The sequence below is a fragment of the Nyctibius grandis genome, chromosome 5, assembly GCF_013368605.1.
Source record: "Nyctibius grandis isolate bNycGra1 chromosome 5, bNycGra1.pri, whole genome shotgun sequence".
NCBI lineage: Eukaryota > Metazoa > Chordata > Aves > Nyctibiiformes > Nyctibiidae > Nyctibius > Nyctibius grandis.
This window is the reverse complement of record NC_090662.1, coordinates 40,704-54,351: the sequence shown is the minus strand read 5'-3', so window position 1 is coordinate 54,351 and position 13,648 is coordinate 40,704. Positions and strand designations below refer to the sequence as shown.

Below are 13,648 nucleotides of genomic sequence, written 5' to 3'. Positions count from 1 at the left end.
TGAGGTTTCTGTTTAAAGCATAGTGTGACTCTGTTTTCTGGACCCGTGGCCCTTCCCACTGTATTTCTTTTTAAAGTGGGAAATGTTTCTTGTTTCAATTGCTCTGCTTTAAGCTTTTCATTTTTTTTTTAGCATTGCGTAGGCATTTGCTGTCATACAGTTAGCTATTTGCATATTATCACAGCTAAAGAAACACAATTCTCACAAAAATGCTGCTAAATAATGACTTTAACACTACAACTAGTATTTGAAACTTAAAATCTCAGTATTTTACCTGTTAACATAAACCAATCATCATACACCGTTTAAAATGCAGCTGTTCAAACTCTGTTGTATGACCTTCTAGAATTCCATTCTTTCCTTCCATTCTATCCATTATAATGTGAATGTACAGTGAGGAATACAGTTTTAAGTCCTACTTAGTTAAAATATTTTACATTTGTATTTAAAAGTAATACTTTTTTTCACTATAAAATAATCGCTTTCTAAATTACTACTTATTGTACTTTTTAAACTTAAATTCTATGGTAGTCAAATAAATTGCTGCGTTTTAACCTGGCTATTCCTCTGTCTTCGATTATTCCCAGGTAGCTTTTACGGATGAGTGACTGCCATCGAAGGGAGTTTTAAATGCCCGACAGCTGTAGAATCAATAATTTCTTTGACTGTTAATGGGAATTATGTCTCGTGAGGACTAAATTTGCTCACAAAGCCTGAGATACGTAATGTCTTATTTTCCGTTTCAGAACCGGAAATATGCAAAGAAATTTCTACTGTGCAAAACCTACTAAGAGCTTGACCCAATAGTTCTTATTGTTAAAAACAGTAAGATAAGCATAAATATTAGGATAATAAGTAATGCTTATAGTGTGAGCATTGAGTTATGTTTTTCCTTCAATTCAGCTGCATAGAAAACTTACATAAATAATTACACACGTTTTAACTTTTCTATCCCTAAGTCCACCAATGTCATGTTGGCCTGAGAGCAGAGGCTGTTCTTAAGCAGGAGTGTAAGAGAAGAAAGTAAGACTTTGCGGATTAGTTTGCGCAAACCATCCTTTCCTCGGGCTGCCAAGAATAAAACCTGGAAGCTGCTTTGGTTTGGAAGGCAGGTGGAGGATTCTTGAATAGGATTTACCTTTTTGTCTTGATATGTACCGTGCAGTGGGAAGCTTGGTCTTTCCGACTGTTGTACTATGTGGGCTTTTGCTGAACTGATTTCAGTTTGTCCCTCTGCCAGCATCACTTTCCTGAGGCTTTAGAATATACTTGTGTCCTGTTCTGTGTATACATGGAATAGTTTTGCCTTTATTGGTTGTATTTGGGAATCTAAACTGAAAATGTTCAGTGATTTCTTAGTTTCTTGGCTTTATTCGTACACACGCAGAGCAAGATGAATTGAATATGCATTTAAATTTTTTTCTTAAATTAAAGGCAAAAAAATCAAATCCTGTATGGGAAATTTAAGGTACCTTGCTATTATTTTCACAAAAACATAAGGGCAGTTATCCTGCAGTATTAAAAATGGAAAGATTCAGCCTGTCAGCAGCACTAAATGAATGTGATGTTAACAAATAAACTGTCAGCCACTTCCCCAGTTACCTTTGGGAATATGCCCTTAGCTTTCTTGGTAAAGCCTGTACTCTTGAGAGCACTGAGAACTGTTTCATGGGGAAGAAAAAAATTCCAAATATTTTAAAGCCCCAAGAGCACTTACTGCCTGCAGTTCCCTGTCTCTAGTTAAAATTAGGCAGCTAAATCCGTATGTAGAAAATGCAGCAGGGATACTTGACCAGTCCTTACTTTTACAGCTAACAAGCAGGTCTGTCAGGTAATGGAGCCTGCTGTCTCATGCATTGACTTGTAGCTGGCTGACTTTTAAACTCAATTGCATAAAGGCTACTGTTTAGCACATTCACCTCTTCCTTTGTTAGCGATCACAAAGTTTAAACAGAAAATCCTTGGTTTAGGAGGGTGTGTGCTGTTACTTAATAGGGTAATCTCTGAGCTTTTTCTATGTGTAGTGTGTTCCAAATGTTTTCATGTATGTATTCTCTGTTTAAAAAGAAATTACTTGGTACCACAGCCTTTCTGTCACTTTTATGTTACTATTTATATTAGACGTGTTCTTTCACTAGTATTTTTTTGGCATCATGGACAGACTTTGGTCTTTGCTTGTAGCATCAATTTTTGTTGTTACTTTCAGTGACATACTGCAGGTAAATTTTGTAGGATAGAAAATGGAAACTAAGGTAAATGTCAAAATGAATAGTTCGCAAATAGTATGTTTCATTTATTAGATTGACAAAAGGTCTTGCACTTGTAAATTAATCAAATCGTAGACTACTAACAGGAGAAAAACTCTCTCTTGCCATGCACAAGGATTTATTACAGGAGAAATTGGACCTGCCTTGTGGTACCTTTTCACACATTCTACAGTAGATTCTCTGAAGATAACTGCTGTTTCGGTAAGGAATTTCCTTTTGTGATATAGAAATGTTTTGGGGTTTATTTTGAAAAGCATTCTGAATTGAAACGGAAATGTTTTGGACCAGAAAGGACAAGGAAGAACAGGAGCAGAATAGATGAACAGCGTCAATAAAATGTCTGTTTAAAAATAATAAGTTCTTGATTTATTGTCTTCCTTGTTTTGTTTTTTTTTTTAAATGTGTCATATTTAGTAGTTCATTTTGTACCATTTTGGACATAGTCCATTAGATAGTTTTTACTTGTTGCTGCTCTTGAGAAGATGTACAAAGCAGATTTGCACTGGCCCAGTCTGTCTTGGACAGAATTTATTTAGTAATGTTTTATGGATTTTTTTTTTCTTGCTATGAGTGACATGAAAAGTACCTTACTAATACAGAATGCACATGAAAATGAGCAAATCTTAAATGTATACAGTGTTAAAATACAATGCAAGTAAGTTTTTTCCATAAAATAATATAAATGTATTTGTGTTTATTTCCATCAAGGATTTTGTGACTACAATTACTCGTTTACTTGAAAGTCCTTCAACTTTTATTCGAGCAAAAGCCTTTCTGGTCCTGCTACAAGTTTTAATTAATAACAGGGAGATGTTGCTGCTCAGTTGTCAAGCAAGGTAAGGTGATAATGGAAGATAATTAGAGATGTAATGTTATTTTCAAAGTCGTACCTGAAGTACTTTAAAATGTGTGATATTTTTGAGCCAGTGTTTTCGGAGTGACCTATTTTCTGTGTAATATGAATCCTTTTATTCATGAGAATGTCAAGAAAAGAGTGTTCTCTTTTGTCTGGGGTTGTCAGGTGATAACTCACAAGGGGAAACCACTGTCTTACGGGGAGAGTCTATCTTTTAAAGTAACTTGTGGTCCCAGTGACTGTTAGCGAGGAGCAGATTTTGCTTTGGGTAGGGCAAAACAAATACTGCAACAGTGAGTCGTAGCTATGGTGGGAGAGCAAAATAAAAAGGTCCGTCACGTACCTTCCTCATCTTGGGGTGTGGTATAATCCATAGTCTTTTCAATATAGGCACATTCAAGGTAAAATAATATTTCTTGGCTCTATGTGTTGTTGGAGTGATTTATATAATGACCACTGAATTCCTGTGACTTTTACATTAAATATTTTATTTGTTTCTATGTTTTAAAATACTTTGGAAGAAGTGACTTCTCTAAAATTATATTTGACTCACGGTGGAATAGTTATTTGAATTTTTGTGTCTTCTGATGGCACAAAAACATTCCCATATCAGACAAGAGGAAATTAGCTCTGTTAGAATGTAAATTGTCACCATGTTTCAGGGGTGATTGGAGAACTAAGATGGAAGAAATTTTATTTGGGATTTATATATGAAGAACAGCAAAATGTAGTGTAAACCCAGTTTTTATGGTATTTGAATAGAGGAGGTTTGGAACTAAAAGTGAAAAAGAATGAGGCTTGTGGGTAGCTGTAAATCTAACTACATTTACAGCAAATATAGCTTTGTGTCTTATATTGATGTTTGAGAGGAATTAAGACATATGCATTGGAGCGAAAAGGCTAGATTGAAAGGAACAGTGAGTTATACCATAGAGCCCTTGTGAGAGGACATCTTGTGGGGTGCTGTCATTATACACCCCTCCACTTCCATACAAATCTGTAGATATCCCAGTTTTTGTAAATCATAGAGAATAAGTACTGAATCCAAGTTTCTTTTTCACGTGTGTCTTTTTATACTTCGAGAAACGTTTTATCAGGTGGTGTGTTCTGGTTAGTGAAAAATGTCTCTAATGATTTGTAAGTGACTTTTTCAGTGGTTACATTTTTGATGACTGCTGCTATTCGTATGATTGTTGTAACACATAGGATTGAGCTGTATGTTTGGAGAAATGTCTGACAGAAGTTCTGTACTGACAGTTACTATTTGTTTCTTTATACCTGGGGTATTACGTAATGGAGAAGAACTTTAGTAATTTTTATTGACAATTTGATCTCTTTATTTATAATGCTTTCTAATGAGCAGCCTTTCTGAAGAGAATGTATTGTGAATTTGGGATGTTATTTTGTACTGTGAATTTTGGCTTCATCCTGCTGTTGTATTGTGATGCTGCAGACAGGGCTGATGAGGGACCAATATATAATATAACACATTAGGTAAAACAATAGGCAAGCCTTATAGCAGCTTTATTGAATTGATAAACTGTTTTTCTTCATTTGTTATGTTTTCTTCATAATTGTTCTTCAGTGAACAGTATATCTCTTGACAGGATATATCATCTAGATTAAAACCTCTCTCTTACATCCAGAAAGTAAGATGGCTACGGTAGGATGAGAGAGGAGAAATTACCCATTATATGTGGAGACAGCTATTTTCATGATATCTTGAACTCTGGAAGAATTTTATTAAGACCAGTAGAGATAATGGATATTCTTTGACTTATATTGTTGAATTCCTCTTGGTGTATTGTAGTTAAATGTCTCCAGTTCTGTGACAGAGAAGTTAGTTACTTCAAAATTGCTAGTACAGTAAGCAGTAATCAATTGGATAACTACTGAAAATGTTTGATACACTCAAATTCTCTTTATGAAGGTGTTTGATTTGAGACATATAGAGTATGTAGTAAAATGTGCATAATTTCTACTTACTGGTTTCTCTTTAGCAGTTGCAGCTAATGCCTGTAACAGGATTTATATTGCTTTAGAGTATAAAATCTCTTCATGATAAAGATAATCAATATAAGGCAATTTTTCAGTGTGCGTCAGTTAAAGGATATGATGCAGATGATAAAACAGTCAGTAATAACTTTCATGGCAACACTGCGTATATCTCTACAGCTTCAAGTTAAATTTTGTTCAGTTTGGCCTTGGAAAAGGCTTTAGTTTCATAATCAAAATTATACATACCTTTGCAGAGATCTTTTGTGATTTTTTTTTAAACTCTCTGAATCTGTCATAGTGTATTTTTAAATTATGAAATTAGTTGCGGTGGGAGTGTGTAATTCAAGAGCTTGACAATGGATGTCACCGAGGAAATTCCGCTAGGACTTTCCAAAGTACTTCGAGATTTTGAGATCTGTGAATGAAAATCATTTATATGTGATATCAAATGTAATTTTTAAGTGAATTTTTTCTCACACAACACTGATAATAATTCACTTGTTGTTCTTTTTTCTACCTACCTCATGGTAGTCCATTACATACCTTTTGTTCTTCCACCTGATACAGCTAGAGAAGGTATGAGACCTTTTAGGCTGAAATAACACTTGTTTGCTTACAATATGCAAATTCCTGTCTTTTGCTAATCACCCTGAGTTTTCTAGTGTCCTTGTTTCCTCCATGATTTGCCAAGGCAGGCTACCTGTTCATGAGGGGAGGGATACAACCTGGAGTTTTGTTGAGACTTATAATTTTACCTTTTTCTGACCTAGGAGTAATTTCCAATTAGTCTTACTGAATTGTTCTTTCTGGATCTAAATGGTTTCAGAGAATTTCCTAGGTGAATAGAAACTGCCCTAGAGGTTGGACGTCCTCCCTAAGAATTTATTTAAACCTCTTTTTCTACTGTCTGCAGAGATGGACACTTGTGGAAAGAGAGAGCAGTATTCCTGACAGACTTCGGTCTGCAGAAGCCTAACGATGCAAAAAAGCATAATTTTTGAGCAAAACATTTCTCTGTTAGGGAATAAAAGTAACTGATGAATTGTTCTATATATGACTGAGGAATTTGTTGAAGGAAAATAGAGATACTAACGCTTCCCTGCCTTTATATAGATCTGTACAATTTTCTCGAGACAATGTTTAGTTGAACAGTACTATCAAGGAAAAAGTAGTTGTGCATATTTTTAGAAAGTCTTTATTTGACAGACAATTTTGTGATGGGAAGGACAACACAAAAAGACAGAACTGATGAGTTTGCATAAACTTTGTGTCTTTCCTCTCAGAATAAATGAACATACTTTGAATGCTTCTCAAATGTGATGAACTAAGAGAATATGCTTTTAAAAAATGAACCCCCTTCCTCCCTCCAGCAATAAAACCACTCCTGTTGAAGTCTATTCGCCTATTTTAAGTAAAACTCAAACAGATCTAAACATATTTCCATATAGAATCAGATGAATGTTAAATCATGGAAGTGTTTTCTTAAAGAAAAAAATCCATACGAACTCTTATATTTTGTCATGCTTTTGTTCAAAGTTAAACAGGTTTTGAGTAAAAATTATTTGGTTGTCTGGAAAGGCTAGAGGGCTTCATAGTCTTTTAATTTAAAACATTCAATTTTTTATATTAAAAAAACTTAAAACTTTTTTAAGGGAAATACTATTTGAAGTGTAATGTTAGATTTTTAAGTAGTTCTCTTCTACCAGACAAATCAAAATTCCTTGTAATTTAATACAATTTCCAGAGATTGCTAGAAAAATAAAAGATGTCCCCATAGTCTCTGGGAAGTGCAGCTGAGTGTGTTGCAGCTGGGCTGTTGCAGAGGTGGAAGCTCGTTACTGAGCAGGTGTCTTGATTTAGCTGTGTCCTTGTCTCTATAGCACAGTTCAGGAAGGATAAGGTGAGTTGTAGCATTCTGTAACAATCACGCATTGTTTAGAGGCCTAATCCTCCAAAATGCATTCTTAAGTAGTTTTTATTTCATTGAGTAAATTGGCTTTTTGATGGAAATACACACGTCCTGGGATAAAATTTTGTGTTTGTGAGTCCTGCATTTTTGTTGTGTACACTTGAGGCAGTTTACGTAAGTTATTTTCACACTTTTATAAAAGAGCATTGATTATAAGAAGAGTATTAAAAAAAAAATACTGAAGTACATTCTTAAAATCCAGAGCATGGATTTCACTCACCAGTGACTGATAGTTTTTTGCACAGGACTCCCAGGGAGTTCGAATGTGAAACAAAGATATCAATATTATACCCCTCAAGGGCAGTCTGGTCCTTCTGCCTATTCAAATGAGCATTTTAAAATATTGCCTGAAGCATTCTGTTACAGGTGTGTTCTTAAAGCAATCTCTTGTAAGTTAGCCAATGGCTAGTAAGTCAGTTACCATAGTTTACTATGAGAAGTGTCATTTTGCAGAACAGCATAGCTACACAGCACTTACCAGTTAGAATGGAAGCACTGAGTTTGTCTTCAGAAATCCTGAACACCACATTTCTAGAGAAAGGATGTACGGCTGGTTTGGACTTTTATCTCTTTCAATATGGCCATTCTAACTAGTGCTAAGATTTTGATAGGCTGTGGTATGATTTATGTAGTACGATTTTTCTTGACTGAAAGATTGATCTCTTGTTACCTTGTCTTAAATTATTCTTGCTTTAAGAATTCTTACATGCTGAAAATGAATGTCTTTAGTCTTTTGCTCATATTGCGCGTTATCGGTCATATATTTCAAAATAAAGTGGATTTTAAAATTAGTCTGTCTAAGTCTGCAGAGGGATTCACTCCTTATGTTAGCATCATATATTCATTTAAACTAGTACAGTTGCACGCACTTACCGTAGCTTAAGGGTTTCTTTCCTCTTGTTCCTTGACACAGTCATTTGTGTTATTTTTAAAATTGCTTTATTTGAAAGGGAAAGTCTAAAATATCAACAAAATTCCAGAGCCCAAACTGATGTGTCATCTGGATTGTAACCACAGACACTAGAATTGTCTGGTTCAGTAGTATTTTTGAGATATAGTGTCATTTTTTTGTTACAAGAGGTAATGTTTTGCACTTGCTTAAATGTAGACTCGTGATGTATATTGGAAGAGACAGCAGAAAGACCACGCCAGGAAAAGAGCAGCAAGGTGGCAGTGAATACCTGTCAAAATGCCTGGATCTTCTCATCTATTACATCGTGCGGGAGCTGCCAGGAATTCTAGGTAAATTCAGTTGGTGACTGAACAAATCTTGCCTTTACTTACTCCCTCGAGAAACAAGTATCTCCTTACATATGCAAGTGGAAAGGCTGTATTGTCTGATTACGTAAAGTTTGCCTGTCAGCTTCATGAAGTGTTTTAGTTCTGTCCTGATCAGATGTTTTGTATTGGAATACACGATTTCCTGTGTTGGTGTTTTGTGTTTGTTGAATGGTAAGCCCCATCAACTCAGTCAGGAATGAGGCCCAAATGTACAAGAAGTTTTATCAATGTTCTAAAGATATTCTGAACATTGAAAAACCTAAAAGCAAATTTGCCTCATAAAGCACAGAGCTAGGAGAGATACAACAGGACATATCCGTGAGTACATGTTAAACGCTTACACTGAAACTTACATGTGGAGCATTTGCTTCAGGCAATTTTTCTGGAAAATTTCGGCCTCGATACTTCAGTTGTTCTAGATGTCTGAAACTGATTTGCTCAGGTGTAAGAAAAGATGGAAAGATTTTATCGGAGAGAACACCAGTGCTACCTCAGCCCATCCCTTATTCCTAGGAATAAGTTTCAGCAAAGTAGCTTTTGTGCCAAGGATATGCATTGGGACAATTTTGTGACTATCTGCTCAAATTTCACTAGTATTTTAGCCTTTGGAATGATAAAAGCTACTTTGAACTCTGCGCTGTTCATATATGTTCAAACAGAAATTTGCTTGGGTGTAGCAGCTGAAGTCCTGTCATCGCTGAATTGCTCAAACTTGTCACAGAGGGATGAGGTACTGGGGAAGAGGGGACTTGCAGAAGGAACAGTGAAAGGCAGGCGTGCAAATAGGACAAAACCTGCAAATTGCAGGGCATAATTTGGACTCATTGGGCAACCAGAGAAGAAACTGGAGTAGAAAGAAATTAGTTTGAGAGTTTGGGGAGTCAGTCAAGAGAAGGTGATGAAACAAGACGAGAATTTTGGCCTTTTGTACAAAAGTAATAGATATAAAATCTTGAAAAATTAAGAGGGATCTGTTGGTAAGATTTGAACATAGGGTTTGATATTCAATAAAAGAAATGTCGCAGAAATTACCCTCGATGAGTAAGAATGGTGGGACTGGCTCTCCTGGAAAAAGCTGTGCTATATGTTATATGAGGAAAGATGAGGTTTTTATTTAAAAAAGTTAATGAGGAGCGAGTGAAGGAAGAAAGGAAAGAAGGGAAGGAAGGGAGTTAGAGAGGAAAGGGAAGAAGGAGGAAGGGAAGTGGGAGAAGGGAGGAGAGAGGAAGGGAAGAGAGGAGAGTAGGAAGAAAAGGAAGGAAAGAGGAGGGAGGGGGAGGAGAAGGGAAGGTACTGAGTGGAGGAAAGGGCAGAGGAGGAGAAGGGATGGAGAAAGAGAGGGGGAGGGAAGGATGGAGGGAAGGAAAGAGGGAGAAAGCAAGAAGAAGGAAACGAGAAGTAAGGAAGGAGAAAATGAGAGATTGGTGTGGCCAGTCTGAATCATCGTTAAAATTCTTCTTAAAACTTCCAGTGGGTGAGATCTCCCACAGAACAGAGTAAGAAAGCTAAATAGGAAGACAAGGAAGGAAATGCTGTGAGTATTCAAGAAAAGAAAGGGAGCAAAACCAACCCTGATTGCGTATGCTTTGTCATTAAATGATAAAACTCTTTTTTCATAAAATTGTTTTCTGATGAGATGATACCCGATTTATTTTTCATCTTCTCTACATTATCGCTAGAATATTGAAAATGAAATGGTAGCACTGCAAAGGTCAGTAGACCTAAATGTCATGCTGCTATTATAAAGAAACTTCACTTCCTATGACAGTGCAATTTTTTGCCATGCTGCAAATACCTAATCCCTTTCTTCTAAATAAATATCAGGTTTGCCTATTGGCTGTATGTCAGGATTTGGAAGTCTCAGACTATAAAAGTTTGAGGCAGAAATTCAGCTCCTAATGTCTGTGTGTACTATATTCAACTAATATAGTAGACCCTGATATTTCCTCAGAACCTGAAAGTACTATACATCAAATATGTAGTTACTATCATTATAATACATCGTACGTCAATTGCTTTGACATGTATTCTGCTGGGTTTTTTACTACTGATGTACGATTTCAATGCATTGTTGACAACTGATATATGAAGCATAATTTTTACACTTTGTTTTTCTTTCCAAGCTAGATTTGTGTGTTGATTGTTTTTATTAAGTTAAAGCTATCCGTCCATTTTTGCCCGCGTTTGCAGAAGGCTTTTTCTTTTTATTGCTATGAGTATGACAAAGGAACGTGTTCTGCTTGAGGAGATAAAAGCTGTGGGCTCCTAAGAAAAGTAACCAGATTTGCAAAGTGGAACAGTTAAAAGCAGTTTAACTGTTGGTTTAGAGTTAGTTGTAGCTGGCTTTTTTAATGGGTGTTTATGTAAGCTCCTTACCTATCCCGTCTTCTTCCACCAGATGTAGCTATAAACCAAAGAGATTAACAAGTTGTAGAAATTTGCCTTAAAGATACATTTAAACAAAAGAAATAAATTGTTAATCTTGTGGATAATTTTAAAAGTTTTCAGTGGTTGTAGGTAAGAAACTAATTTTATTTCTTCATTTACAATATTTAACCTATTTCTAAGCGAGTATGTATAGATTGCTTAGATCATGCTAAAAATAAAGTAACCTTATCTATCTATTTATCAACTGCAAAATTGGCAAATGTGATGATCATACAGGCCTAAAACATAGGAAGAGAATAGATGGTTCAGTAAATTATTTGTTGCTAACCACAGAGAGGTCTTGGTGAATTACAGTATCCTGAGTAATTCAAACCAAAAATGTGTTGATGAAAAAACAATATTTTGGTTTATGTATTTGGAGAGTTTTAGGCAACACCTTCTTTTCATTAAGCAGTATACTATAGAACGAGTGAAATCTTTAAGGCTATGTATTTTTACAGCCTACTTTAGTGCCAGGCTCTGTCATTTCTGCTTATGTTGAAAACTGAACTCCATGGGAGCAGAAGAAAAGCATCGGTATTATTCAACATGAATAAACTCGGTGACTTACTCTGAAAGGAAGGGCCTTTTCTGGCATGAAAATTGCACAAAATACCGAATCCCATCCTTTATGTGTTTAATGTCTGTGTGATTTCCCTTTTACAGTTCTGTGCAGCTCTCTCTTTAGGGGAAAATATAGTAAGTGTTCTTTCAAGACAGGATTTGGCTTTTAATATTTTCAGGCTATAGGGACAGAATTTTCCTTCTTTGCATGTGAGCTATGACTTTTCTCCTGCTACTTCTGTTCTTTATCCCATGTAGAAGGAGTCTTGCTTTTCTGAGACAATAGTTCAAGTAACACAAATTTAGCATAACGTTCCTTGGTTTTTGTATGTCTCTTCTGAAGTTTGGAGTGTCATTTTCACTATTGCAATTAAAATATTGTTCCCTCATTATTGTGTCTGACATTTGTTATGGAGGCAACTAAGTTCTGTCATTGACCTGCTGCTACCTCTTTTATAAGAACATGAGAATTCCTGTTGCTTTAAGTCACTTGTGTCATTGTTAAACTTGTGTACGAGAATGTGTGTGTGCATGGCTGGTGGAGGGATCTTCTGGAAGGGAGGATGTTTGTTTCTTTCTTCCAGTGGTATTATGCTGCAGGAAAAACATATTGCTTGAGCATTATGTCACATCCTATACTAATCATGGTGAATTCATCTCTTGGTAAGCTGAAGTCATGAGAATTTTGATTTTTATTTCACTGGAAATAGAATTGCATCCACAGAATGTCAGGAGTATAACTCCATGCATATGTAGCCACCTAAAGCCAGCATAAGTCCACCCTGCCAAGAAGCGTAATTTCATCTTTGCTTCTACACCTGCCTTGTATTTTTATCCTCACCGTTTTGCCAGAGGTCACATTTGCACGCCTGTCCCTGTAGCCAGAGCAGGAAATTGGCCTGGCTGAACACTGAGCTAGGAAAGAGAAGTGCTGGATCAGCCTGATGTGTCCTGCAGTCACATGAGCACTACTTTCAGCAGGAGGGAGACGACAGGATTGAACAGAGGATACTGGAACAGAGATTTTTCATATATGTCATTTGCTGTTGTTTAGTAAAGCAATTATGTTAGATCAGTCTGAAATGTTGTTTTCTGTAGGTGACATTCTCGCTGCCTTAACTAATGTCTCTGGACGTAAACACCCATCAAGGGTTCAGGCCAAGCAGCTGAAGATGTGCCTTCCTGTGATGCCTCTAGTGCTTCATCTGGTGACATCCCAGGTAGATTTTCTTTGTTTTTCCAAAAAAATTTGTTAAACAAAGGACAAACTCTTGCAGTTTCCCAAAATCTAATTTCTGCTGATCATGATCAGAATGGATAAAATAGAACTTTTATTAATGTGTAGATATGTTGATGAGTATTGCAGCAATGTAACAGCATTAAAGATGTAAGCCTTATTTTTGCACGTTATAAGACAACTATAATGATAGAAGCGGATACATATTTTGTCCTCTTTTTTTTAACATGGCTGTGAAATACATGTTTTACTTTTTCTGGTCAGAAGATATGCATTTAATGTAATTTTTTCAACTTTTGCTAAATTCAAATAGGTATTTCGTCCCCAGATAGTCACAGAGGAGTTTCTTTCCAACTATGGGACCTTACTTGTGAGTATAACCATCTAAGTGAAATCTTGTTTACAAAATATACCTATGCACAAAATTTTGGGAATTATTTTAATGTAATAAAATTACATTAAATTTATAAACTTTATTCTGAATATAAAATTTAAGCTTTGATTATATTCAAAACTGTATATATTATCAGAAAATATTTTCTGTAGTAATCTATTGGGTCAAAGGGAAAATATGCTATCCTGTGTTCAAGTATAGAGAAACTCTGCAAATGTCTGATAAACAGAATTTCCTACATGCTTTATTTTAGAGTAGAAAAATTTAGCTCTAAGTTACACAGAATATTCTTTCTAGAATTTTATGCTAGTATTTTGTGAGTAGAAAAGAAAGATAAATTATAACCTACTCTATATTTAAGGTACTCTTTCCTTTTGACACCTTTTTCTTCTTGCCTGTACTTTCACACCGTATTTAGTTGATGAAAAGCTGCGTATTGTAAGCTACAGAGCTAAGAGATTTGTCTCGTGTTAACATCGACAACCGATTTATGACATTAGCAATAGAAATGAACTGTTTGACTGTGCCATAGGATAGTATAGCAAAAAATGAAGTAGTACTGTTGTAATGTAATTTCCTCATATGAAAACAGTTGTTTCTGCTAAATGAGAAAAAAGCATGTTCTAAAGTTCCGTATCAGAGTTAAGCAAATACT

The 13,648-nt window shown here is 35.6% G+C and overlaps 1 long non-coding RNA gene across 1 annotated transcript; it reads left to right on the top strand.

The window, feature by feature from the left end:
- Positions 1 to 2,980: 2,980 nt before the first annotated feature.
- LOC137663354 (uncharacterized) lies at positions 2,981 to 12,542 on the top strand. The gene is made up of 3 exons (XR_011048177.1): positions 2,981 to 3,103; positions 8,199 to 8,332; positions 12,461 to 12,542. It is a non-coding gene; the product is annotated as an uncharacterized lncRNA (long non-coding RNA).
- The last annotated feature ends 1,106 nt before the right edge of the window (positions 12,543 to 13,648 follow it).